Here is a 25,240-nt window from a genome sequence, read left to right as displayed (position 1 = left end):
TAAAAATTCCCCCCCCCAAAAAAAAAAAAAATCTGTAAAATGTCAGAGTATGTAATAAAAAGGTCATTAGAATAATCTTTAATGGTCGCGTAAGTGTGAGCATATACAACAAATTTGACACCTGTATTTTGTTGCTCTGTTTATGCACAGAAATAAGACATAAATCTGCAATGTGCAGAGTGCAAAGGATGCTGGAACATGCTGGTAGTGATGATATTAGCATATTAAAGAACACAGTATACGTATATCATTTACCGGTAAAGGATATTAACACAATACGGTTGATGTTAAGCGTTCATCACAGTGACAGCCTCTGCAGGAAGAAACTGTTGTGTCTCATCACGGCGTACAGCGTCTACGAGAGGGGAGACGTTGGACCAGCTCGTGTCCAGGGTGTCAAGGACCTGCAGTGGCGATTCCTGCCCGTTTCCTTACTCTAGAGATGTACGAGGGCAGGCTGACACTAATGACTTTCTCTACAGTCCTGGCTGTCCGTTGTAGTCTCCTTCTGTCCTGTTTAGTGGCTGATCCAAAACAGACAGTGACGGGTGTCAAGCGAACGGTCTAAATAATTGCAGTGCGTAGCATTATAGTATTGTCGCATGAATGTGATGTTAGCTCATGCGTGCGATTTTGAAGGGCTTTAATTTTGAAATGCTACATCAGAATGTCCTGGTTCTCTCTGAGTGACAACTTGAGGTGGTCTGCTATTAAGCTCCAGGCATGTCTGACTACACCAGAGGGCCAGCTGAAACATTTGTATGCAGACTCACTGTCATGAGGCCGATGACCGTTGTGTCGGGTCTCCTGAGGTGCAGTGGGAGAGGAGCATTTGGGAGAACACATCTCTGGGTGGCGCCAATGCTTATGGTCCGGTTGCTAGATGAGATTTTCCCCAACCTGTTGCCTCCGGTCTGTCGGGAAGTTTATGATCCACTGACAGGTGGAGGCTGGGACAGAAGAGATATGTAATATGTCATAGAAAAGTATGCAATAAAAATCTCATTTAAAAAGTGATGGTATAGCATGTACTAAAGAAATGTCAAAAAAGGTAGTATTCTGTGCCATGAGAAAAAGTAAAAAATGTCAGTATAGTACGTTATAAAAATATGAAGTGTGTCATGATGAGAAACATAGTATGTCATAACAAATATGATATATTACGCCATATAAAAATATCAAACAAGTAAACCATGACATAGGATGTCATAAAATATATAGTATATCAATAATTCCATGCAGAGTAGGTCACAAGTATAGTATAAAAAAATGCCAGTATGCCATATTTCATGATATAGTATACCATAGAAAATGTCATTATACAGAAAGTGTGTCATAAAAATAAAGAATCATGGTTATAGTAAGCCATAAAATGTTTATTGAAAATGTCAATGTAGTGACAGAACAGCAATTTAATCACCGTGCATACAGGACCAAACTGGTCCAAAAAAAAAATAAAAAATAAAAAATCACCAGCAAAACACAGCTCAGTGACACAAACACTCCTCAGGGAAACTTATCAGTACAGCTGCTCACATTAACAAAAAAAAAAACCAACTCACCACACCCGTCTCCCAAACAACCAGGCCGCACAGCTCACTCACCAAACGAGGTGCACCTGCCTACTAGGCTATGGCTGATCCTGAAATCAGTCTCTGCACAATAAGCCAATTTACATCCAGCAGAGCCAACTTCAATTCACAAATCCTACCCTGGTCAACCAAGCTGGGGCGAGCCCCCGTATGTTACAACTCGGCTCAAAGGCTGCAACATGAATAGAAGACCAGACGAGTAAAAGTAATAAATAAACAAACGTGGAGAGTCGGTAATCAGTAATGTCAGCGTGTGAGGATGTCTGACATAAACTAAACAGCAGCAGCGTCAGCCAAGGAAGAGACCGAGAGACTTTAAAGCTGGAACCACACCAGGGTCAGGTGTGGCTCATCAGCTGACGATTAACATCCTGAAAGACAGAAAAGAGCCAGCAGGCGGGATACACACCCCTAGTGGAAAGGAGGGGTCGTAACAGTGTGACATAAAAAGTCATGGTATAGTGTGTCATAAGAAAGTATAGAAAGGTCAGGAAAAATGCCATACAAATGTGAAAAACAAAGTAATAATATAAAGTGAGGTAACATGTTATATATATATCATTTCTACATCAGTTTGTAAAATATTAGGAAAATAATAATCTGTAACTAAAAACTAAAACACTATCACAGTTTTGAATGTATTCTTCTTACAAAGAACATTTTTTGATGCATTGACCTTTTGTAGAAAATGTTCACATCCTCTCCTAGTCTTTGTTATTTCTGCGTGAAGCATCTTTCGTTCATATTCCCGGCAGCTCTGTCTGTTCCATTGCAGCTCTGTGTGTTCATCAGACATGTGTCAGCCTTTTGTTAAGGTCTGCCAAAGAACAGGTTGTTCTCTGCCTCTCTCTGCCTTTGTGTCTATTTCCTGCCAGATGCTGGATTGGGAGCATTAACAAGACAACCCTGAAAATGAAAGTGCAAACGCTCGGTGATATATCATCCCTCACCAGCTGTTCTCTGTTTGGAAGTCTCTCCACCAATCACCGGGCAGGACCACAGGAAGTTGCCATCTGTGGGCATCATGGTGACAGAGTTTGTGGATGGGGCGTTGAAGTTGATGTGTTATCTGGAGCAAATTAAGTATGATGCAGGGCTGGAGAGAGAGGGGGGGGGGGTAAGAGCCAGGAGGTGTGGGAACAGAAATGGAGAGATGGACAGAGAGACCAGGAGGAGTGCATCGCCTGGAAGACAAAGGGCCAAGCTGAGAGAGGGATGGATGAAAAGAGAAGAGACAAGGCCTTTGCACCTGCTCTGTATAGAACACAAGGTTCTGCTGTCACACGTGTGCTGGCTGCAGGCCGATCAGGCTGCTCTGCTCTGGCTTTACCTTCCAACGCCCTGCTGCCAAATCCTCTTCCTGCTCCCCATCAGCATCCTCTGCTGCTCTGCACAAACAAACCAACCAACACATGTAGAACCTTTTAGCCTTAATACTAAAACATCAATGCAAGAGATGCATAGAAAAATCATATTACAGTCAGAATTCATGACGGCTATTTTTGAGTGAATTGGACTTTCTGATGAGAAAACAGAAAGACCTTACCTAAAGCCATTTTTTAGGACAAAAGAACCCAACGGAGTTAATTGGTGTTCATCATAAGCGTTGATTAATCGCTCTGTGTGAGTCTACACTACCAGTAATGCTACAATAATAAGATTAATTGGAAAAAGTATCCTTAAGTTAGTGGTAATATCTTTCCCCTGAGCAAGGCTATGATAGACTAAAACTACATGTTGCAGATAGTGAGGCAAAAGCTATAACGTCATTGGATAAATGCCTTCATCTTACATAACATAGCTTGTTAGTATTGTCAGCTACCTCAATGATCATTTTATTACCATAATTCAGTTGTGAGAGACATATTAGTACCCACAGGAATTGTGAAGGTAATTCTCATGAGCACTATGGTGCAGCAGAAGTCATTACGTAGTTGTGTTGTGAGTAATATTATGATGTACGTGATGTTAATGGTAAATCTGCTTGCCAGAAGAGGGAACTAGAGAGCTGTTAAAACAGCGCAGCCCCGTTTGTCAATTATGAACTACACACTGACTTTTGATACATCAAAAACTGAGAGGTAAAATGTCCTCAGCACCACGGAAATTCAAAGCAGCTACGGTCAAACATAGGGATTCGTTCTGTGTGGTTCAGCACTCTTTATTTGTTCGCTCATGTGTCACTGAGGGCAGTCTCCAGTGCAGTATACAGCAATATACTGTCTTCTGTTCCACTGAGCATTACTGTCCATTCTGGAGGGTCTTTTCTCAGTCCTGACATGTCACGCTGACGGGCAGCATTTGCCCCTGCGGAGGAAAGATTCAAGTAAACACACGCTGACATTAAAATCTAAAAACTCCCTGCCAGCTCCCGATGGGGAGTTAAGGGTTAATAATAGGCATTTGCATTTGCTCATACTTGCACACACAGCACACAGGACTCTAATTGTGACCAGCGGCCGCTGCCCATGAGCCAGTGACTGACATAAGATGACAGGGTCCCGCCTCTGATCTATTTAATCCCAGCATGCAGTTGTGCTGCTCATTGTCCCTTAGGCCTGCGGACACCTATTAGCTCTCATTAGCTCCCCGTGGCTCAACAAGACGAGGCTCTGGCCTGTCAGATCAACAACAAAAGATGCACAGCGCTTGTGATGTTCTTCCAACAATTAATTACCGTTCTAATAAATAGCTGTGACACAGAGAAACATCAATGGAATTTATCAGAATATTAGAGCAAGATTTTATCCGTTTTAAGGAAAAGTTTGACGGTTGAAAAACACATTAGCTGTCTTGGCTCAGAGTTCTTGTTGTTGCCAGTCTTTTTGCAAAGCTAAACTAAGCTGCTAGCTTGTTAAATGCTAAGTGGCTTTCACAGTCAACTTTTAAACTGTCGTGGGCCTTATACAGTATGTCACAATGTTCACTTAAACACGGCGGATTTACACACGAGGCTGCGGCATAAGAACCTGTCAATGTCACTAAGAGATAGAACTTCATACCCCTCCGCTCTCATGTGTCATCACGTACAGTTGTGGTCAAAAGTTTACATACACTTGTAAAGAACATAATGTCATGGCTCTCTTGAGTTTCCAGTTATTTCTACAACTCTGATTTTTCTCTGATAGAGTGATTGGAACAGATACTTCTTTGTCACAAAAAAACATTCATGAAGTTTGGTTCTTTCATGACTTTATTATGGGTTAACAGAAAAAGTGATCAAATCTGCTCGGTCAAAAATATACATACAGCAGTGCTAATATTTGGTTACATGTCCCTTGGCCATTTTCACTTCAATTAGGCACTTTTGATAGCCATCCACAAGCTTCTGGCAAGCTTCTCGTTGAATCTTTGACCACTCCTCTTGACAGAATTGGTGCAGTTCAGTTAAATTTGATGGCTTTCTGACATGGACTTGTTTCTTCAGCATTGTCCACATGTTCTCAATGGGATTTTAAGTCAGGACTTTGGGAAGGCCATTCTAAAACCCTAATTCTAGCCTGATTTAGCCATTCCATTACCACTTTTGATGTGTGTTTGGGGTCATTGTCCTGTTGGAACACCCAACTGCGCCCAAGACCCAACCTTCGGGCTGATGATTTTAGGTTATCTTGAAGAATTTGAAGGTAATCCTCCTTCTTCATTATCCCATTTACTCTCTGTAAAGCACCAGTTCCATTGGCAGCAAAACAGCCCCACAGCATAATACTACCACCACCGTGCTTGACGGTAGGCATGGTGTTCTTGGGGTTAAAGGCCTCACCTTTTCTCCTCCAAACATATTGCTGGGCATTGTGGCCAAACAGCTCGATTTTTGTTTCGTCTGACCACAGAACTTTCCTCCAGAAGGTCTTATCTGTGTCCATGTGATCAGCAGCAAACTTCAGTCGAGCCTTAAGGTGCCGCTTTTGGAGCAAGGGCTTCCTTCTTGCACGGCAGCCTCTCAGTCCATGGAGATGCAAAACACGCTTGACTGTGGACACTGACACCTGTGTTCCAGCAGCTTCTAATTCTTGGCAGATCTGCTTTTTGGTGGTTCTCGGTTGACTCTTCACCCTCCTGACCAATTTTCTCTCAGCAGCAGGTGATAGCTTGCGTTTTCTTCCTGATCGTGGCAGTGACAAAACAGTGCCATGCACTTTATACTTACAAACAATTGTTTGCACTGTTGCTCTTGGGACCTGCAGCTGCTTTGAAATGGCTCCAAGTGACTTTCCTGACTTGTTCAAGTCAATGATTCGCTTTTTCAGATCCATACTGAGCTCCTTTGACTTTCCCATTGTAGCGTTTGTGGGCGTTTGTATCCAATGAGCCCTATTTAAATGGCCTCAGAGAAGTCACCAGCTGTAGTCACTCATAATCACTCATAAGAAGTTAAGAGGCCATGCTATGAAGCTCATTTCATTGACACAACTTTCTAAGTCACCAAAATTGCTAATTCATGTTGCTGTATGTATATTTTTGACCCAGCAGATTTTGTCACTTTTTCTGTTAACCCATAATAAAGTCATGAAAGAACCAAACTTCATGAATGTTTTTTGTGACAAAGAAGTATCTGTTCCAATCACTCTATCAGAGAAAAATCAGAGTTGTAGAAATAACTGGAAACTCAAGAGAGCCATGACATTATGTTCTTTACAAGTGTATGTAAACTTTTGACCACAACTGTACCTCCTCTCCCTTCACCTTCAGCTTTGCTTGACTTAACCTCTTGCCACGCTCGACACCTGAAGAAAAACTCATCCGCCTCATCCTACTTCTCACTCTACAACCTGTGTTTGCTTTCCCGCTTCACTTGCCTATCCCGTCTCATTCCCCTTTCTCCCCTTCCTCTCTTCCGGGATTATCTGGGAGAAGTTTGACTCGGGGTCATTGCACCTGTGCCTCCTCACCTGGCCTTTGCCTGGTGAGGATAGCGGTTGTCATGATGACATACCTGAGGACAGCGAAGACCTGAGGGATTCGGTTTTGCAATGAGCACATAGTTTAAAACAAACAGGCTTGAGTTGATTGCGATATTGCCAGGTGGAGCGTGAACTGTAGGGAAATCACTCAGAAATGGTTTCATGTTCTATATTTGGTTTAGCAAGAAACTTTTTCTTTTCACACAATTAACAAATAGATTTTTTTTTTTTTCAAACACCTGAGGCTACAGTTGAAACAGTATTTGTGTCTGTGAATGTAACATGGAATTTGTGAAATGGAGCTGGATCAGTTTCCAGCCCAGTGCTCTTTATGTAATGTCAGTCATGTGTCGTTTAGTCATTGGCAGTTGATGTGCGTTTGATTAGTGGGACTGGAACCAGCTATCAGAGATGACGTACTGTACTGAGCCCCTCCTGCTCCCTCCACCACCACCACAGCTTCCAGCCATGCACCTGTTCCCTCAGCCTGCTGTATCTCTCACTCTCACACACACAACACACACACTTCTGCGCCTGTGGTTTCAACTTGGCTTTTTCTCATTAAAGACTCTATGAAATGTGACAGGCTTTGACAGTGAAGGTTTCCACATAGATCCTGCCATATAGTGACAGATATCCGACAGCTTGATGATAACTGCTGCCTTATGGCAGAAACACAGGTGTCCCTCACGGCTGAAGACAATAGGCGGCCTCTGGGTGATGGACGGGTTTGATGAAAAGTTACGGAGCCGGAACAAGTGGAAAGTGTTCACGCTGGGACAGACACGAGATAGGGCCGCTGAACCCGTGTGAGGTCACTGGGAAACTGACTCAACACTGAGAATACTCTCTTCCACCTGGTTTAAGTGCAATCTCATCCATTATTCTTCCTCCTTCACCTCCTCCTCCTCCTCCTCCTCCTCCTCCACCACCACCACCTTCTGCTTGTAAATCAGCTCCTTAGCGCGGCTTCTTAATATTGCTTGAGTGTGCAGTCTTTTTAACGCGCTCTGGCGTTCACTCCTCTCGCGTGCCCTCTGTCAACAGTAAACTTTCTGAAAAGCGAGCTTAACAGGCCGTGAAAGGGCGGCACAGATGGCTACATCCTAGGTGGTAATTATCAACCACTACCTCCCAACACACACAAAAAAAAAAGAAAGAAACAAGCCAAGGTGTTGCCGTCAGGTCAACTGATGCCGCTGACACGTTTGTAAGCTCTCTGGCAGTGAGCTCAAACCGACGTACAGAAACGGGCCTTCTGGAGCCCAGGCAGCACGTTGACAGTGTCACAGGTCAAGCACAGCCATAAGAGCATGATTTCTGGCTTCAGTGCACATCAGCCAGACGGAGATCTATATTAAAAACACAATTCTAGTTGGCAAGAAAATAACTGTTTTTCCAATATACTATACTGCAGGCGTTCGTTTAGCTGGATGTCACATCTTGTTTAACTGAAGTTCTTGAGACGCATTTTAATTGCATTCTAATGGGTTAGTCCTGATGTTGTGTAATGTACAGTAGGCAGGCAATAAAAGCCAATTAGTCTGAAAGTGTTTCATTCAGCACAAGGTGTTGGTAATGGCTGAGTTTATGCTCTCGACAAGCAAGAGGCTGCTTTTTGAAGAGCATAACCATTTATTTTGCTGTAGATCTATTAAAATAGAAGGTGACAGCTAATTTGAATCCTTTTTAATTTGGGGGAAATTTAATACACTACAAGGTGATAGGCAAGGCTCCCCCTACCCGTACGAGACGCCCGCCGCATGCAAAAATATGTAAATGCTGCTCGTATTAGAATCTTTGTCTGGTTGTCATTCTCACATGGGGCACATCAAAGCCATATGACCTGATTTTGCACCTGCTGTTTAATTAAATTTACAAGACAGACACAGTCTCCACTCCCGGTGATATACAAATCTGGCTTTATTACCCCTGCACTGTAATTTACAAGGCAATTTACTGCTGGGCGGTAATGGTGCCTGCCAAAGTGCTCCCTCTGAAAAGATACACAAACATGCACAACAACAAGTTATCCCATTTCCCTTCCTGAAGATGAGACCAAGAATGCCAAGACCACTCTATAAAATCTAACTATGGGACTCGTGATTGTGTTGTTGAGGGCCACGAGGCATCTAGGGTATGTTCCAGGTAGTTGCCTCCCTCTTCTACTGATTTCACTTTAAAAACCTGCCACGAACTTCTCATAATTTGTTTTTATTTGCGCGCTATAGATGTCTCAGTGAGACCAAAGGATGAGTTCACCACAAATACATGCAGATGCGTTGCATTGAATAAACTCCAAACCAAAAAGTGACAATTTCTTACAGTGAAAAGTGAAAGTTATTCGTATTTGGCCTTGTCCCTCCCCACAAGCAAACAAGAAACTCAGGGGTTTGGGGAGGAATATATTCCTCCCCTGTGACTACTGATATTCAGGGCTGCTTTATGCTCGTGAAATGCTATACACTATAAGTCGTAATAACATAATACGCTCAAAACAGCACAAAACCAGCCACAGCAGCCGCTGCAAGACCAAGCATTAGCACATGATCACAGCAGCTGCAGCAGCAGCAGCAGCAGCATACAGCTAAGTGAAAGAGTGAGTAGAACAGAGACAGCTTGACTATCACAAAGGATGCATCGCAATATATGCACATATACGTTGTTATTAGATGTTAAAGCCTCATCTTCACAAGCATACGCCAGGCTCAGCACAGCATAAAGCCGCGTTACATACTGAGCCTGACAGCAGCTGGTATATAGAATCTACTACATGTGGACTGGACTCCAGCTGCCGTTTGACCATCCCCTACGAGGCCCCTCTGCCCATGAGGTGAATATTCTATCTAGTGAGCAACTTACTCATGAGGGCTTGGCATCATACCTCAAAAAGCACCCCCACCCAGCGCTGAGGATATGAAATCTAGGGAACTGACATGTAGACCCAGACATATTAGCTATACAGACGATAATTACAAACTTAAGCATATTAAATGTAAGTTGATGTACATTTAATACAGTATATCTATATATCTATATATATATATCTATATATATATATAGATATATATATATCTATATATATATATATATATATATATATATATATGTATTGGGCTGTAATGCAGCTGCCCAATGCATCAACTCTTTTTCACTTTAAGGCCCAGTGTGTGGAATTGTAAAATGTCTGACTTTGGCGACTCCCAGTGGTCGTGTAGAAAAAGACACTGCAAATAGCAACGCAAGCAAGAAATATTGGAGCCATATGCATGTAATAAAAGATTAGCACATAATAAAGAAACCCCAGATGCTGATACTGTCTTTTGCTACTAGAAAGTGAACAGGGTTTTGCTCTTGAACCCCAGTTTAACTGGTTCAGTTTGGCCGTCCAGGTCCCTGTTCTGCAGGGTTTGAGGGTTTGAAATGCTGCTGCAGAGGTGTGCCCGTGAGCATGCATGTGTGTGTGTGTGTGTGCACGCAGATTTGCGATTGCATGTGAATCTGAGACATGCCCCTGGTTGCAGTAGCGTGTGCATCTTAGGCAATCCATAATAGATGATGAAATTTGGCAAGCCGTCCAGCCTTATGGTCCTTTCCTCCTTCTGCAGCTGCTTGTTTTCCCAGAACTCATCTGTGCTGCTGACCAAGAGTTGTGTGCGTATGTGAGAGAGAGAGAGAGAGAGAGAGAGAGAGAGAGAGAGAGAGAGAGAGAGAGAGAGAGAGAGAGAAAGTGTCCGTATGTCACTGTCTTTGCCCACAAGCACTCCACGAGCATCTTTCCATTCCTCAATATGTCAGACTTGAATATGAATACGGGCAACTTTTCATCCCTCAACCACCATGTGCACATATGGCCACAAAGCTGATGGTGAATGTCAAAGTTGAGTGGAAAGGCCAAGGAGCAGCGACAAGGCGAAAGCACCGCAGACTGTCAATCCAGGCCACACTGTCGTGACGGACAAAGATCACAGTCCAGTTCATTTTCAAACGTGAAATGTGATCATTTTACAGATGTAATTTCACCAACATCTCCACAGATATGACCGTATTGAAATACTATGTCGAAGTCTAGAAAAATGAGGCTATACCACAAGCCGCCTGTTAGCCTAGCTTAGCATGAAACTGTAAAAAAAGGGGCAAACATCTAGCCTGGCTCTGTTCAGATGGAACAAAATCTACCTAACAACACAGCTTATAGAAAATAACATATAAAAATAATATATAAATCTTTGCCAGCTCTCGATAAGGTTGATCAAGAGGTTTTGAGGAGGGTCAGCAGTGTATTGCTGGAGTTTATGAAGCATTATTAGCTGCTACGGAGGCCTTGGGCATTCTGGATGAATTCTTTCAAAGTCATTGAACCACAAAGTTCTGAGTTTCTCCCCTTTCTAGCGCGCTTGTGTCCATACAAACAGTGGTGAGTAGCGCTTCGTGATTGATGGGGTAGGCCGGGCTGATAAGGTGGGATGCCTGTGCACAGGCTGTACAAGCAGCTGTTTTCTCCAAGCTCGAGGAGAGCAGAGACAGAGAAAGAGTGTGTGAAAGTGAGAGAGAGAAAGAAAGAGAGAGCGAGAGAGAGAGAGCGAGAGAGAGAGAGAGGTCGAATAGAAAGCAAAGGGAGGGCAGAAGGAGGGCGAAGAGAAAAAGCAAGTCTACTTTCCTCTTGCCCTTCAGGCAGACCAGGTGTCTCTAGCGCCACGCTGAGTCGTACCACAGAACCTGGCACGGCTGCTCTCATACAGGTCCTCCTCATCGTTCTCTCCTTCCCCAAGGATGGCCGCAATTAACACACACACACACACACACACACACACACACACACACACACACACACACACAAAGCGTACGGTGTATAGAAAACATGCTGAAAATGACAACGCCCCAAGCCACAGCACATGGAAAGGAAAGCGAGAGAGGGAGGGAGAAAGAGAGAGAGAGAGAGAGAAACAAAAGAGAGAGGGAGCCAGAGAAGCACACCGGAGAGCTTGTTTTATAAAGGTGCAGGTGCAGGATTTGAGTGACTGCCAGGTTGCACTCTCCTTTTGGTTCCACATTAACGTTGTCAGCTTTTTACCTCCGCTCTCCTCACCTGCACCGCTCCGTTCCTCGCCATGTTCTGCTGTTCGCTCGTTTTCAAGTGCTCCCATGTCACCCGAACTCTACAGGAAACGCAGCAGTCAAAGAAAGTTTGGCAGATACTTTCAGCCTTGAAGCAATGTGTTTTTTTCAATTCGACAAATAGGGTTTTTTTTTTAAGCTCTGGATGAAAACACCTAACAAACTACCGTAGAATGAAAGCTAACAGCAGCACACACTTCAGTACACCACTGTTGGTAAAGGTCAGCGACGTACACACTGTTTGAGGATTCATGATGCGACTCGTTTCTAGTTAGCCAGCCGCTGTGACATTGTGAATACGTATAATAACAGTGCTATAACAACTGTAAAGACAACACCACTAAGTCACAGTTAGATGTTGCATCTCACAGGGGGTTGATATGACAGACAGGACCGCAACTCCATGCAATTTGTGTAAACACCATTATCATAGCAGGTATCTTTCTAAACCTGACGGAAAGATTTTATACAGCTGCTACGTTAGAAACTGCTTTTTTCTGTATCTACGAGAAATAATTCTATCCGTTTTACTCTTCTGCTCTGGTTTTGGTCACCACCAATTGATGAGAGAAGCACTTGGCTCTTGAGCTGCTAAATGTTCCACAAGGTTGACTAGCTCATTGCTAACTTTTGTCTATTTGGTGGGTTTTTAGAGCTTTTACACTGAAAACAGCCCCGATGAGAGCAATGAGAGTGAACCGAAACAGTAAAGTTGCGGGCCGTAAAAACAGCGGACACACACTACATAGTTCTGGAGAACCGAGGGGGAAATGCAGAGTCATGTACAGTATGTTCATCACTACCAGCAAGTCACACAAACGTAGTCACGAGATCCATATTAATATAAAAATATTGATCATGCCCGCTTTAATGTCCCTTCATATTGCACATTTCCTTAATAGACTGAGAGTCAACTGTTTGAAGCTGAATAGAAAGCTCTCCATGGGCCACTTGAAAATATCATCACACTGGCCAAATCACACTGCAAAGGCCTGTGTGTAAGTATGTGTGTGTGTGTGTGTGTGTGTGTGTGTGTGTGTGTGTGTGTGTGTGTGTGTGTGTGTGTGTGTGTATGTTACCTCCTCTGCACAATCTGCTATTTGAACTTCAATACTTATATGTGTGATTAAGCTTCCGTCTCATCATTGTATCAAATCATTTATTCATCGTTGTCTCTACAGATGTTTGCCTTCACACTGAGAGCTATTTTTATTAATCAGCGAGACAGATGTCTCTCACCACACAAAAGCAAACTTTACAATTCACTAAAAAAGGCAACCGCATATTGTACATTTGCACACATGATTGTCACAACACATTGTAATCGTGTGCATTGTTTCTATGAATGTTAAATCCTTATTTAGATAGTGAGTTTTTTACTACTGACAAAATCATCATGTATACTTTAGAATGATAGGATTATTTGGTCAATGTTGTGTGTAATTATCACTTTATTTAATATGCATTAGATCTCTACTCATATCAGCATAGACGTAGAGGTAGAAATTTTCTATTTGGTCATATTAATCCAGACCTCTATGAGCTATGAGGCCGTGCTTGACTGAAGCTGAGCTTGGAGAGGGAAAAGTTTCACAAATGGCCAAATGTCACTAATTAGTTTGAACTCTGCATTTTTGATGAAGCCAGTTGGTGGGGTGGTGGTGGTGGTGGTGGTGGTCGTGTTGGTGGTGGTGGGGGGGGGTTTGTGGGATGAGGGGGAATTGATGGGCTGTGCCTCAAAATGTAAATTAAACAAAAGGCGGGAGTTCACATGACAGCTTTTGAGGGGCAGGGCTGGAGCCTTCTGATTTTCTGTGTGAGAAGGAGAACAAGTGGAGCACAGTGCACCAAACATTGGCACATGGCAAACAGCTCGGAGGCAGCGGAAGCAAAATAACTTCTGTTCTAGGGAACAACAAAGGAGGAACAAACAGCGTGGCCCACAACTTTTTGGTCCTTATTATTCTGTGATTTCGTAATCAAGAGGATGGGATCTGATCTACAAACCATGGACAGCTGGTTCATTTCCACTGCCGGGCCTTGTGGGAGATGTAGTTTCTTCTCTCAACGACATATGCAAATCCCAACTGTCCCTCCCCTCTCTCTCCATAATTGCCGACTTTTCAGTAACAGAAGGAGGCCCATTTGTGTGTGTGTACATGTGTGTGTGTGTGTGTGTGTGTGTGTGTGTGTGTGTGTGTGAGAGAGAGAGAGAGTGTGTCTGTGTGTGCAGCCTACGCTCTCGTCAGGGTCCAGCCTTATTTCAAGGGATAAATAAAAGATGCAGAGTTCTTCTAAAGGAGCCCGGCAGAAGGTAGACACAGACGAGCAGGATGCGGAGGGCTTCTTCAGAGAATCTGGGCCGTTCATGGCGCCGCATCGATTCTCCATTTGGGTTTCACAAGGTTCAAACACACTGCATTGTGGGCCGCAGATTGTGTTTCCTGGGCGTCCCTCAAGTGACATGTAAAAAGCCGGCCCCCCATCTGCCTGACAGATTTGTGCGGGCAGCCCCTGAAAGCTTTGGCAGAGAGAGACAGGTGGGGATGGATAGACAGACAGGCTGAAGGACGAGTGCCACTCAGCACCCCTCAGCTGTCACCAGAGAAGAGGCACTGAAGCTAACTTTGCTAGTGACAAGCTGTGGCAGACAACAAAACAAAACTTTGCCAAACTAAGCAACAATCTGAACCTGCGCAGACCTCACGGAGTGACTGTGGACTGCTACACCTGTCTATACGCTCCTGGAGGCTCCATAGGGCAGGGAACAGACCTGCTGATGATACACCCTGACAGCCTGGATCAGGGTAAATTATGGTAATGGCATGCAGTCATCTGCCTGGTGCCATTTGACTCGACAAAAACACTTAAACACTCCATCTATTTCTCTAAGTGGGAAGCGGAGAAGCCATCTTGGATGGGTGGGCCTGTGGGTTTTTTAACAGGAACAGAGCAGAAGAAACCTAGTGACGCTTCAGTGACATCCCACAGTCTGTTCAACACAGAGGCAGGCGGACATGCCTCCTCAAAACCTGCCAGCATGGACGGATGTGTTGCCATACATTTAATATGAGAGCACTGACATGACAAGGTTGACTTGGAGCATGACTAAAACTTGCACATTTGTGGCATTACTGCAGATATGAAATGTCTCTTTCAGATTAAGCTAACATTGTCTTTTATGATTTTTTTTTAGTTTTGGTCTACACATTTCACTCCTTATATGTTTTCGACTGTTTCGACGGCTTTTACAAGTTACAAGTACTTTAAAGGGTTAGGGTTAGAAAACACACTTATTTGCTTTTCTTGCGAGACTTAGATGACAAGAGCAAGTATGGAGCTAGACCTGCAAGGTAATTAGCTTAGCTTAAAGACCGTAGGAAAGGGGAAACAGTTAAAAGCTTTAATAAATGCACCTAGCAGCACCTCTAAAGCTCACTAATTTACACATCACATCTTGTTTGTTTACATCTGTTCACAGAGATATGAACAGACAATTTGGGGAGTTAGCTAACAGGGGCTGGGTTTAGGAACATCTCTAATCTAATTGACTGCTTGTAATTAATGAGCTTCAGAGGTGCTGGTAGCCATTATTTAAAGCTTTGGACAAATCCAAGCTAGCAGTTTCCCTCTGCTTCCAGTGTATATGCTAAGCTAAGCTAACTACCTCCCTCTTCACTCTCAGCAAGAAGTGAACAAGCATATTTAAAAAAAAATGCCTCCCTGGGTAGATACCATTAGACATGCTTTTAGCCTGATCACATTAGGGTTGTTAAGGGCCACGATGTAATGACTGTTCAATCAAATCAATGCTCGCATTCAAAACCCGGAATCAATAGCAATACGTTTCCATTATGAAATGTATCTTCTGGTACTGCTGTGCAGCTGCTCTCCCTCTCGCTGTCTCTTCTCCATAGTCGTCCCTCCATCTCGCTCTCGCTCTCTCTGCTGAAACTCTAGACGTGGCTATCTGTACGTCAGACAGACGGAATCGATACAAAGCATGTCAGCGGCAGATCCCCACTCTCTATAAAGAATCTGATTCAGTGGAATGACGGGCAGAGTCAGACTTCTGTATCTCCACTCCTCGACCCCACAAGATAGACATACAGCGATGAACAAGAATGAGTATCACATTATTATGTTATTGTGACATTTACCGAAGTTACTGCCACAGAGTTAAAGTAACAGAAATTAGTATAAATTTAGAATACAGTTACAAAAACACGAGGGAAGGACATTAACAATATTTACAACTGAAACTTTCATCATGCAACGACGAGTTTGTTATTGGATTTCTGGATATCCCATTACAACCAAAGCTGCAACCTTCATGGGATTGTTCATTCTAAATCTAATCTTTCCCTGCATGAGGAACCTCTGGCCATTACCCATTATTGAAAATGAGTCTCAAACCCAACATGTATGTCACGGTGTACTGACACATTTGGAGTTCGCGTATAAATTGTTGCAACAAGGTGAGAAGTAAAATCACAGCGAAAAAATACAAATAAATAGGTTTTCACCTGCTGTTGAGTTGTTCTTTATAAACACAATTACCAGAAATCTATATAATTCATAAGACCAATCCAGTTTGCCGGCTCAGATATATAAAAATCGGAGGGCTAGGAATGTTTCATGATGGAATTAGTGTCTGCTCATGTTGCTCTAGTTTCACAGAATAAATCAAGATCTAAGCAAATCACAACGCTGCACATCAACCTAATGCTAACAGCAACACCAATGTGCCTCAATACTCCCTTAGAGGAGTCTGGAACATACAGAAACTGGATGAGAGTCAGTCCTGTTTACCCTCAACAACATCTCTGGTGGACATTTAAATGAAATATCAAAGATGACAGAGGACTTCATGTCATCTGCGCCGTAAACTGCACCGCGCACTATATTTCAGTACAAACAGCAGTGCCTTATTTGGTAACTGACATTTGTTTAGAACAAATGGACTCATGCCGTATATTAATTTGAAAGAACACAGATGGACAGGGCAAACAGCACCACCTGCCTTTCTCATCCATAAACATGTATATTTATGCATTACGCTGAATGCTGAGAGGAGAAATACAGCCACCAGAGAGAGACCCAGTCTTTCTTGTGGTCTAGAGCAGGTACTAACTACTTACATGCACAACAATTATTAGAAAAATAATAAAGCTACAGAAAGTCTATTATGGTAAAAGAGACCAAATAGGAGTGAGAAAGAGCAGGAGGGGGAGAGAGTACAGCAGGCCATGGCTGGGTTTGAGGCTCAATGTGGAGATAAATGTCACTTCTAACCCTCCGTTGGCCTATACAGCACAAATGGAGCGACCGCTCTCCTCTTATCATCAGCTGCACGCACACACACACACACACACACACACACACACACACACACACACACACACACACACACACACACACACACACACACACACACACACTGCTCTCTCCCTCTCGCTCGAGAACAATTAGCTTTATGGTGGCTCAGAGCCTGTGAAATGTCATTCTGCCAGGTAAACTAGCTATTATATCACAAAGGCTGCAGCTGAGTCAATTATGCAGCGTAGGGAAGAGGAGTAAAGAGCAGGAGAGGAAGAGGAGGGCCCGAGAACCAGGGCAATGAATGCATGAGTTCATCAAAGGAGAGGGCAGAGAGGTCAGCGGTGAGAGAGGCCGCGAGGAAGCGAGAGAAAGAGGAGCTGAGATGGAGAGCTTCAGTCCCGTAGATTGCCAGTGGTATGCTAATGTGACATTTGCATAAGAGGAGACTACATCATCAAATGAAATAACACACACATTTGGTTAAAAGGCTTAATATGAGTGTTTGCCTCTTGATTCAGTATCCTTCACTGTACTGGAAATTAATAGGGTTGAATGTAATTACCAGGTAATAAACCGCGGTGGTTAAATGTTATACATTCTTGTAATTCTGCTTCCTCATAATGTAATTCTTGTGTTGCCGTCGATAACGGAGGGTGAAACCTCCCTCTGTTGTTTTAACGGAGAGTTCTCTCTTTTTAAATCTTTCACTTTTGTATTTTTTTGTGACGATTGTTCTTATCTGACCCGAAGGGTTATGATGTAGGCAGAATCAACCCTTTGATTGCTTATATATTCTATTATTTGCTCATTATTATTTACATGATAATGAGCAAGCAGCGTTTTAATGTTGCAGCTGGTATAGGGTGGTTGAATTCATTACAAACATGAGATAAAACAGACATCATATGTTTAATTTTCAAAATCTTAAAAAGTCAAATCGAAGTCAAGTCAAATGCAGTTGAAGTGCCTCAACATTGTGCATAAATACATGTTAAGTTACAAGTATATCAATGTCTGCTTTGTCCTTCACTTGTGACATTTTTTGCATAAAAACACGTCGGAGGGAGAATATGAGGGAGAGGACAGAGACAACCAAAAGCGATGAGGCCACTCTGTTGTCTAAAAGCATGCTTGTCACAGGCACTGTCCTCTCTGCAGAGTGACCAGATGGAGTTTGATGCTCAGGGCACACAAAGGTGGCCCCCGGGGGCCTCCTATCCTCACCCTTTCACCCCTCCTCATCCCTAAACCGGAGCTCTGGATGGGCAAAGGGACCGGCTCTCTGCCTCTTGCCTGCTGTGGAGGCCACTCCCCCCTCCCCCTCCCGTCCTCCCCTTCCCTCCTGCAGCGGACGGTGCTCAAATGCCAGCACGTCCCACCTGGGCCTAGCCAAGCCTGTCCCTACTGTCGTGGGGGGGGGGGGCAGGCGTCACACGCAGCGCCCAGAGCACTCACCCCTGACGGGAACACAATGACCCAAGGACTGGCTGGCTGACTAGGCTAGGTACAGATAATACTGTTAATCGTGCAGAGTGGCAAACAGCTTCCCAGAACAATGAGAAACCGGCAGAGCGGTGATTGGAAAATATCTCCCACCACTACCAGACGCGCACCCACACAGACACACATGAAGATACGCGGGACGCACAGATGTGCACCGGAACATGCCCACGCATGCCTGCACGCACACACTCCAACGAGGAACATTTCATTGAGCTTGTAGCTACCTCTGGGCTCCTATCAACCCAAGGTGTTCCAGTCTGATAGAGATGAGAAGAAAAGGAGATTCCTACGTTTTATTCACACAGAGGACTGCAAATCACCAGCAATCCTCCAGCCTTTTCTTTCTTATAATCTAAGTTGGGTAACAATGAACGCACATTGCTCTGAAATCCTGAATTTGTTTTCTTTGGCTTTTTTTTCCTTTTTTTTTTTTTACTCTGTCTGGTTGTTGAAAGATATTATACACAAATATATTGTAAAAGAAGATAAACCTCTTCAAATATGTCCGTACCAAACCATAATTAATATGCAATGGGTCGTCCTCCGCTCTGTGCCTCCTGTGCTCGACCAGCAAGAACAAACAGTCTAAGATACAGTATGAAATAATATAAACACAACATTAGTGTTTCTACCACTGCGTGCTGTGTGGCAACTCGTTTCACCAGATTCATTTTTCAGACACTGTCATGCCAAAGAAGAAGAAAGTCAGGTGATGGTCTCATGAAAGTGTCTGGATGGATCAACGAACATCTCACTTTCAGCTTTTCTTGTGAGTTGCTGGTAAATATTAGGCTATGAATATATATAGTCTGTAGATGCTTACTATGGATTCCATTTTGAATCAGTACTGTGACCATTGACCCAAGTTGTGACACTAACTATTACTGGCGTATAATATATTCAGACGTTTGATTCAGGACAGGCTGCTTAACCAGAATTATATTTCCTAATATTGTGTGTACTTATAGAGATTACTGTGAAGTATTCGCTATCCTTAAGTATTTAAGGATTCGTCTTCTAATGAAGATCTGGGACTGATGATACTGAGAGTTCATGATCCCAAATTGACCTGAGCTAAAGTGGATGTTGGCTATAGTTAGCTGGATGGTTTTCTAAAACTAAATATTGATTTCTAAATATGCTCGAGTCCTCTAAGTTCCTACAGTTCTTCAAGATCCAAAAGTTATGCGAAAGCCTTTGAAGAAAAGACTTTGATTCAAGTGTCTGTAATGTAATTAAACTGCGCTGGAGTTATATTGATTCATCAAATTACCATATCTGCAGTAACAGCATTTCATTTATAGAAAGGTAAAATACAGTCAGTGACTGTCGGTGCTGTGTATCTCCTTCCGTATTTCTAAAGTTTTCCACGAGCCTCATTTCCATACAACCAGGCTGTTGTAGCCAATTACTGCCGCTATAGCTGCTCAGATGTCGTCAAATTGAGTGGCAGCCTCCCCAGTTCGCTTACATCTGGGGTGTGAGGGGTACGTGTCGCAAGCAGTCACACCTCCCAGAAATCCACTCTGTTTATCACCTGCTGACATTCATATTCATGTCACTATGCCTCGCCTGTTATAGGAGTCTGTTGGTTAGCTGACCACCAAGGAGTATTCTGCTTTAAAAAGCTGCTGAAAGCATCGAACAGCTTTCAACCAGAAAGGTTCTTAAAGCGATCTACAACTTCTTCTTCATCTCGTGGCGCTAATCAAAATGCTGAAAGAGACTTTTGCACTGGAGAGGTATTAACATGTCTAACGCCAAGGTGGAGGTGCATCAGAGAAGATGATTTTTGTCATGAATATAAAAACAAAACCAGAAATTGACATTAAACAAGAACAAAATGTTCTTATAAAAACAGGGAGCGAGCCATGTGTGCAATGCAGTGACACGGGCAGGAAAGGAAAATGCCTAAAGTTATGATATTATATACACTATGCACCGTACAGCACGTTAAAAAAAGTCTTAAAAAACGTATTTTCTCATGTACTTTTAATCCATTATATACATATGACAACTTATTCAGCTTCCATTTCCATGCAAGTTAACCTTCCTGATGGGATTTGGCCCAACGTCTCTGTGTGTGTGTGTGTGTGTGTTCACTCATGTGTCTGTGCGTTGCTGTGTGTGTGTGTGTGTGTGTGTGTGTGTGTGTCTCTTCCCTGTTTGGCTCAGATTTTGGCAGCCCTGCGTACTCTGCCATGCATACGGAAACATGCAGGAGTGGGCCTGGAATCAAGGTCAGGCCTGGAAAACAATGTAGGAACACTCCTAAGACCTGACTTTCTGCTGAGTTTGGCATTGTGCTGCCTGTCCCCCGAGGCCACAGCCAGGAGTCACCCATCATGCTTATCCAGACCAACCTGTAATGAGCTGCTGGAAGACAGTCCTACTTAGGGATGGCGTTTAGAGACTCTTGGCATGCTGGTTTTGTCGAAGACACTACATGGTCTTTTGGCACAAACATAAGGCCTACTTCAACCTCCCATTGATTGAATGTTTCTTAGCAGGAGCCTCCACCCTTGGTCACACAAATCCTGCAGACACACACACACACACACACACACACACACACACACACACACACACACACACACACACACACACACGGCCGGTCAAAAAACTAAACAATGAGCATTTCTCCCAAGGAAAAAGATAATGATTCCACAACCACATTACAAGTGATTTTCAATTAAAATAGTTTTGGTGTGACAAAAGCGCATCGACCGCTGCGGCGTCACAATCCGCATTTTGAAAACTCACATTTTACTTCCTCAAAATGTCAAGAGGCAAGACGGCACAGGCTGAAAGTACAAAGAGATGGAGATCAGAGAGCCCCCATACCACTTTTGTGCTGACCTTAAAAGGAGCGGCGCACTGTGCAAACATCTGGTCCATCAGCTGGATCCTATGCATCAGCGGGCACAGGGACACACTGGGACAGGTTGGCGGCTGCCTTTGACAGCAACAGTTAATTTCCAACATAATCAATTTATGTGCAGCTCCATAATAACCATCTGTGTTCTGCAGGAGGAGGACAGTCCTGAGGAACAGAACAGAACAGCGCTGGCTGCTCCTCCTCTCCATGAGCTACGCCAGGAGCAAAAGGGAGGAGAAGGAAGTGGAGGAGGCGGAAGAAAGGGAGAGGAGAAGTTAAGGAGATGGATGAGGGGAGGGGAGGGGGGAGGAGGGGGAGGAGGATGAGGATGGAGGTGTGAGGGGAATGGTGATGGGACGAAGAGGAGAAGGGCAGGAGTAGTGATGATCCAGAGAAGTAAAGACCGAGAGGAGTGAAGGAGAAGTAAGAAAAGGAAACGAGGAAGAGGTAGACGAGGAAGTGTACGAGGACAGATGATGACCTTTTTAAACATAATCAAGAACAAGGACAATCGGTTGAAGTCTATAAGGTTAGATCAGATAAGAAGTCTCCCTATCCATGTTACCTTTTCGTTATATGATGCAGATCTTGAAGTGGGTCTCCTCCACAGCTCCCTGCTATAAATTTGGTTTTCCTACAAGGTTAGCTCCCTTGGCACTTGAAGCCCACGGCATCCTCATCCACCTCCAATGTCAAAATGTACCAGGGAAGGTGTCACTCAGGCGATTACTGAATCACCTTAGTGAGCCAATTACACTACGCGCTGTCAAGGCCAATAGAAAACATTGCCTCACACACAGACACCCACAGCTTGGCCAGTGTGAAACAAAACATGAAAACGGAATTAAGCTCGGGTGACCCCTCACCCCACTAACATGTAAATTTCATAAGAGTAATCAGCATAATGTGCTAGCTTCTAGAGATAACTTCTGAGTTGCTTTGACCTTAAAAGGAATGTTCTTTTGCTCGCAGACAATTTGGATATTCAAACTAAAAAGATCTATGACTTTCCTAAATCTTAATAAAGATCACAATTATTTCTCTGCTCAGTGAAGATGTTTTTATTCTGCTGCAGGCTGAACCGTGAATGGAAATGAGAGTATATTCTGGGGAATATAATGGCTGTCACAACAATTTCACTTCTTCTATTTCTCGGCGCAACCTCCCTAAGCAGCGCACACCTTTACCTACTTTATTTTAAGTGTGTGTGAGCAACAGCAGGAGCTGCATATACATCACACACTCGCATAAAAATACAAGCACGTCTGCGCACACATACACACAAATGGTGCTCAAATATCAACTCGCATCAAACCCACCTGCCAGCGAGAACCTCAGGTGTGTGATCCTGTATTTTTTTTATACACCAGTACTGCTGGATCCAAACTACCGGTAGACCTGAATACTGTCCATCCAACCTATCATGCATTATACATGTGCTGTGTGAATGTCCATGTGTCCCTGTACATCCTCTGCTGTCCTAATTGACATGCAGTGGGCCCTAGCAGCTGTGAAGCTTTCTGTGCATGCACGTGTGTGTGTGTGTGTGTGTGTGTGTGTGTGTGTGTGTGTGAGAGTGTGTGTATGGAGTGTATAGCTCTCAGTAAAGCCCCTGCATCCTCTAGGCCACCTGGACATAATGGCCTTCAGCTGCCACCATCACCAGCAATACAAGCTGCAGAAAGAGCTGAGTTAGAGACGCATTTCTAGAAGCCATTTTCTTTTTATGATGTGCACACCTACAGAGAAACATAGACAATGCATGCAAACACACAATCACACAACCACACCTTCTGGGAACACACATATACATAAATATCTTTAAAAGATAATGGTATTCTGTGTATAAAAACAGCTATACTGTGTAATATCTACAGTAGAGGTTAGCTGTTTGATGTTAACACTGTGTGTGCATGTACTGCAGGTTTAGATGACATCATTCTTATGTGTCATGTGAAGGCCTCTGTGGCAAAGGGATAGATAAGTATTCCTTGCAGCTTCAGATATGTCTTTTGTTCGCAGTGTATATGTGATCTAGTCTGTGTGTGTGTGTGTGTGTGTGTGTGTGTGTGTGTGTGTATGGGAAGGGGGTTCGATCTTCCCTTTCTCCTCATCTCCAAGTCTTGATTCTATATTTTTTTTTTCTTCCTTTCCTATATCCGAAGCCTTTGATTCTGTCCTGCTTCTCAATTCTTCATGGAACTCCAGCATTTCAAAGAGTTCTTCTTCTCTCCCCTCCTCCTTCCCAGGCGGAGTGCTGGCCAAGTCTGGGAGAGGGACTGCCCATCAGAGGTTGGCTGCTATCAGCAGGGGGCCGCATGTCTCCAATTCAGGTCAGCCTTGGCTACAGACGGGGACTTTAAAGCAAGCCACAACGCGTCCTGTGATCCCAGTAAGCACGCTTGTTAGTGGAATTGATAACGGACCCATACACCTGGGTCCTCTGAAGTTGGCATGGCATTTTAAAGGGGAAGACCGGGAGCCAGGGCAGCCAGCTACCGCATGCAAACGTGTCGAACTGAGGAAGGGAGGGTTGGGGGGGGGGGGAAAGGTCTTTTTGGCATGTGACGAAACAGAATATGTTTGGGGGAGCGACCTAGAACATTGTGGAATTATGTACAAATACAGGGCATATGGCATGGAATCATTCTGAGAATCCTAAATATGTTTTTGGCTTCATCATGTTACCCCATGTCATATAAACAAAGTTTAATATGTGAATGAATACCAAAAGAAATGTACTCAAACTTGAGTTCCATGTTCTAACATCAACATGATGAAATCGTGTACAAAGTCAATGTCTCTGTGTGTGTGTGTGTGTGTGTGTGTGTGTGTGTGTGTGGTGCAGCTGATGCAGTATGTCCCAGCATTTCCCTTCCAAACAGCACTAACACAAGAGCCGTGCTCAGATGCCACATTTATGATAATCAGAGTATAATTCATTTATTGGGTCTACCTTTGCCATGTGTTGACCCCACGGCCATGTTGCCAGCTCACATCTGGCTGCATGGTGCGGCGCTCAGTCCTGGATGGGATTTGCCCCTGGTGATGGGGCATCTGGGAGGCCAGATGAAGCTGAGGCTTGATGAGTGCTTTGTCTATTATGGATATGGGGCTTTATGGAGACATTGACAGCTGCACATTGACAGTCTCCTGAGCAGGAGGCCTACTTCAGCAGTTGTGCTCTTTCTGTTGTGGAGAACACAGAGAACAAACACAGAGCGCTGAGTGTTAGCCGGGTAAAGCCTTCATTTGACGTTTTCTTTGTTGAAAACCTTTTATTTATCAGGCTAGTCATAAAACTAGAAAACATAATATTCAGTAATTGCAAACTACCTAACAAAAAGGCATTAATGCACAAATTTAGAGCTGCTCCAAAAAGATGCAGCCACTAGTATGAATACATGTTTCCAAAAATGCTACCGCCAGTCATAACGATGCTGCAGTGAATGAAGCTATCGGCTCAGCCGCCGTACGCCCCGGCACTCGTAAGCGCTGGGTACTGGGTCGGAGCGGTGGCTGGAGAGAGCTCGGCGATAAACGCGAATGAAAGATCGTCCGCCGACGAGAGACATGTAGCTACAGACCAGGCAAGCCGAGCTGACGTTCTCCAACCTTCCCTCCTGCCCGCCATTTGTGAAGGATTTGGGGATTTCATAATTTCCTGTTCTTTCTGAAAGGGGGATGGCAGCACCTGGTCCACACAGCTGTACTTCATTTAGAGAGCAATTTGAAAAGAGCGAGGGGGAGAGGAGAGGAGCGGAGCAGCCTTGTCATTAAGGGCTCCAGAATGGCCTCCGTTTGTTAGACACATGGCACAGAGTTAATGCTGCTGAATGGGGAATAGGCGCTGTTGATGCTGTCACAAATTTTTCATAAGTGCTACGACATCTGAAAAAGCCACTCCAAGTGTAGGGAGGGGA

The 25,240-nt window shown here is 43.9% G+C and overlaps 1 long non-coding RNA gene across 1 annotated transcript; it reads right to left on the bottom strand.

Annotated features, from left to right (window-relative positions):
- Positions 1-1,355: 1,355 nt before the first annotated feature.
- On the bottom strand, positions 1,356-24,451 carry LOC137884593 (uncharacterized). The gene is made up of 3 exons (XR_011104749.1): positions 24,274-24,451; positions 2,923-2,980; positions 1,356-2,776 (listed from the first exon to the last, which is right to left on the bottom strand). It is a non-coding gene; the product is annotated as an uncharacterized lncRNA (long non-coding RNA).
- Between the last annotated feature and the right edge of the window lie 789 nt (positions 24,452-25,240).

This window comes from Cebidichthys violaceus, unplaced genomic scaffold (assembly GCF_023349555.1).
Source record: "Cebidichthys violaceus isolate CVI_PGR_0920_01 unplaced genomic scaffold, fCebVio1.0.p SCAF_39, whole genome shotgun sequence".
NCBI lineage: Eukaryota > Metazoa > Chordata > Actinopteri > Perciformes > Stichaeidae > Cebidichthys > Cebidichthys violaceus.
The sequence above is the reverse complement of the archived record's forward strand: the minus strand, read 5'-3'. Positions and strand labels throughout refer to the sequence as shown.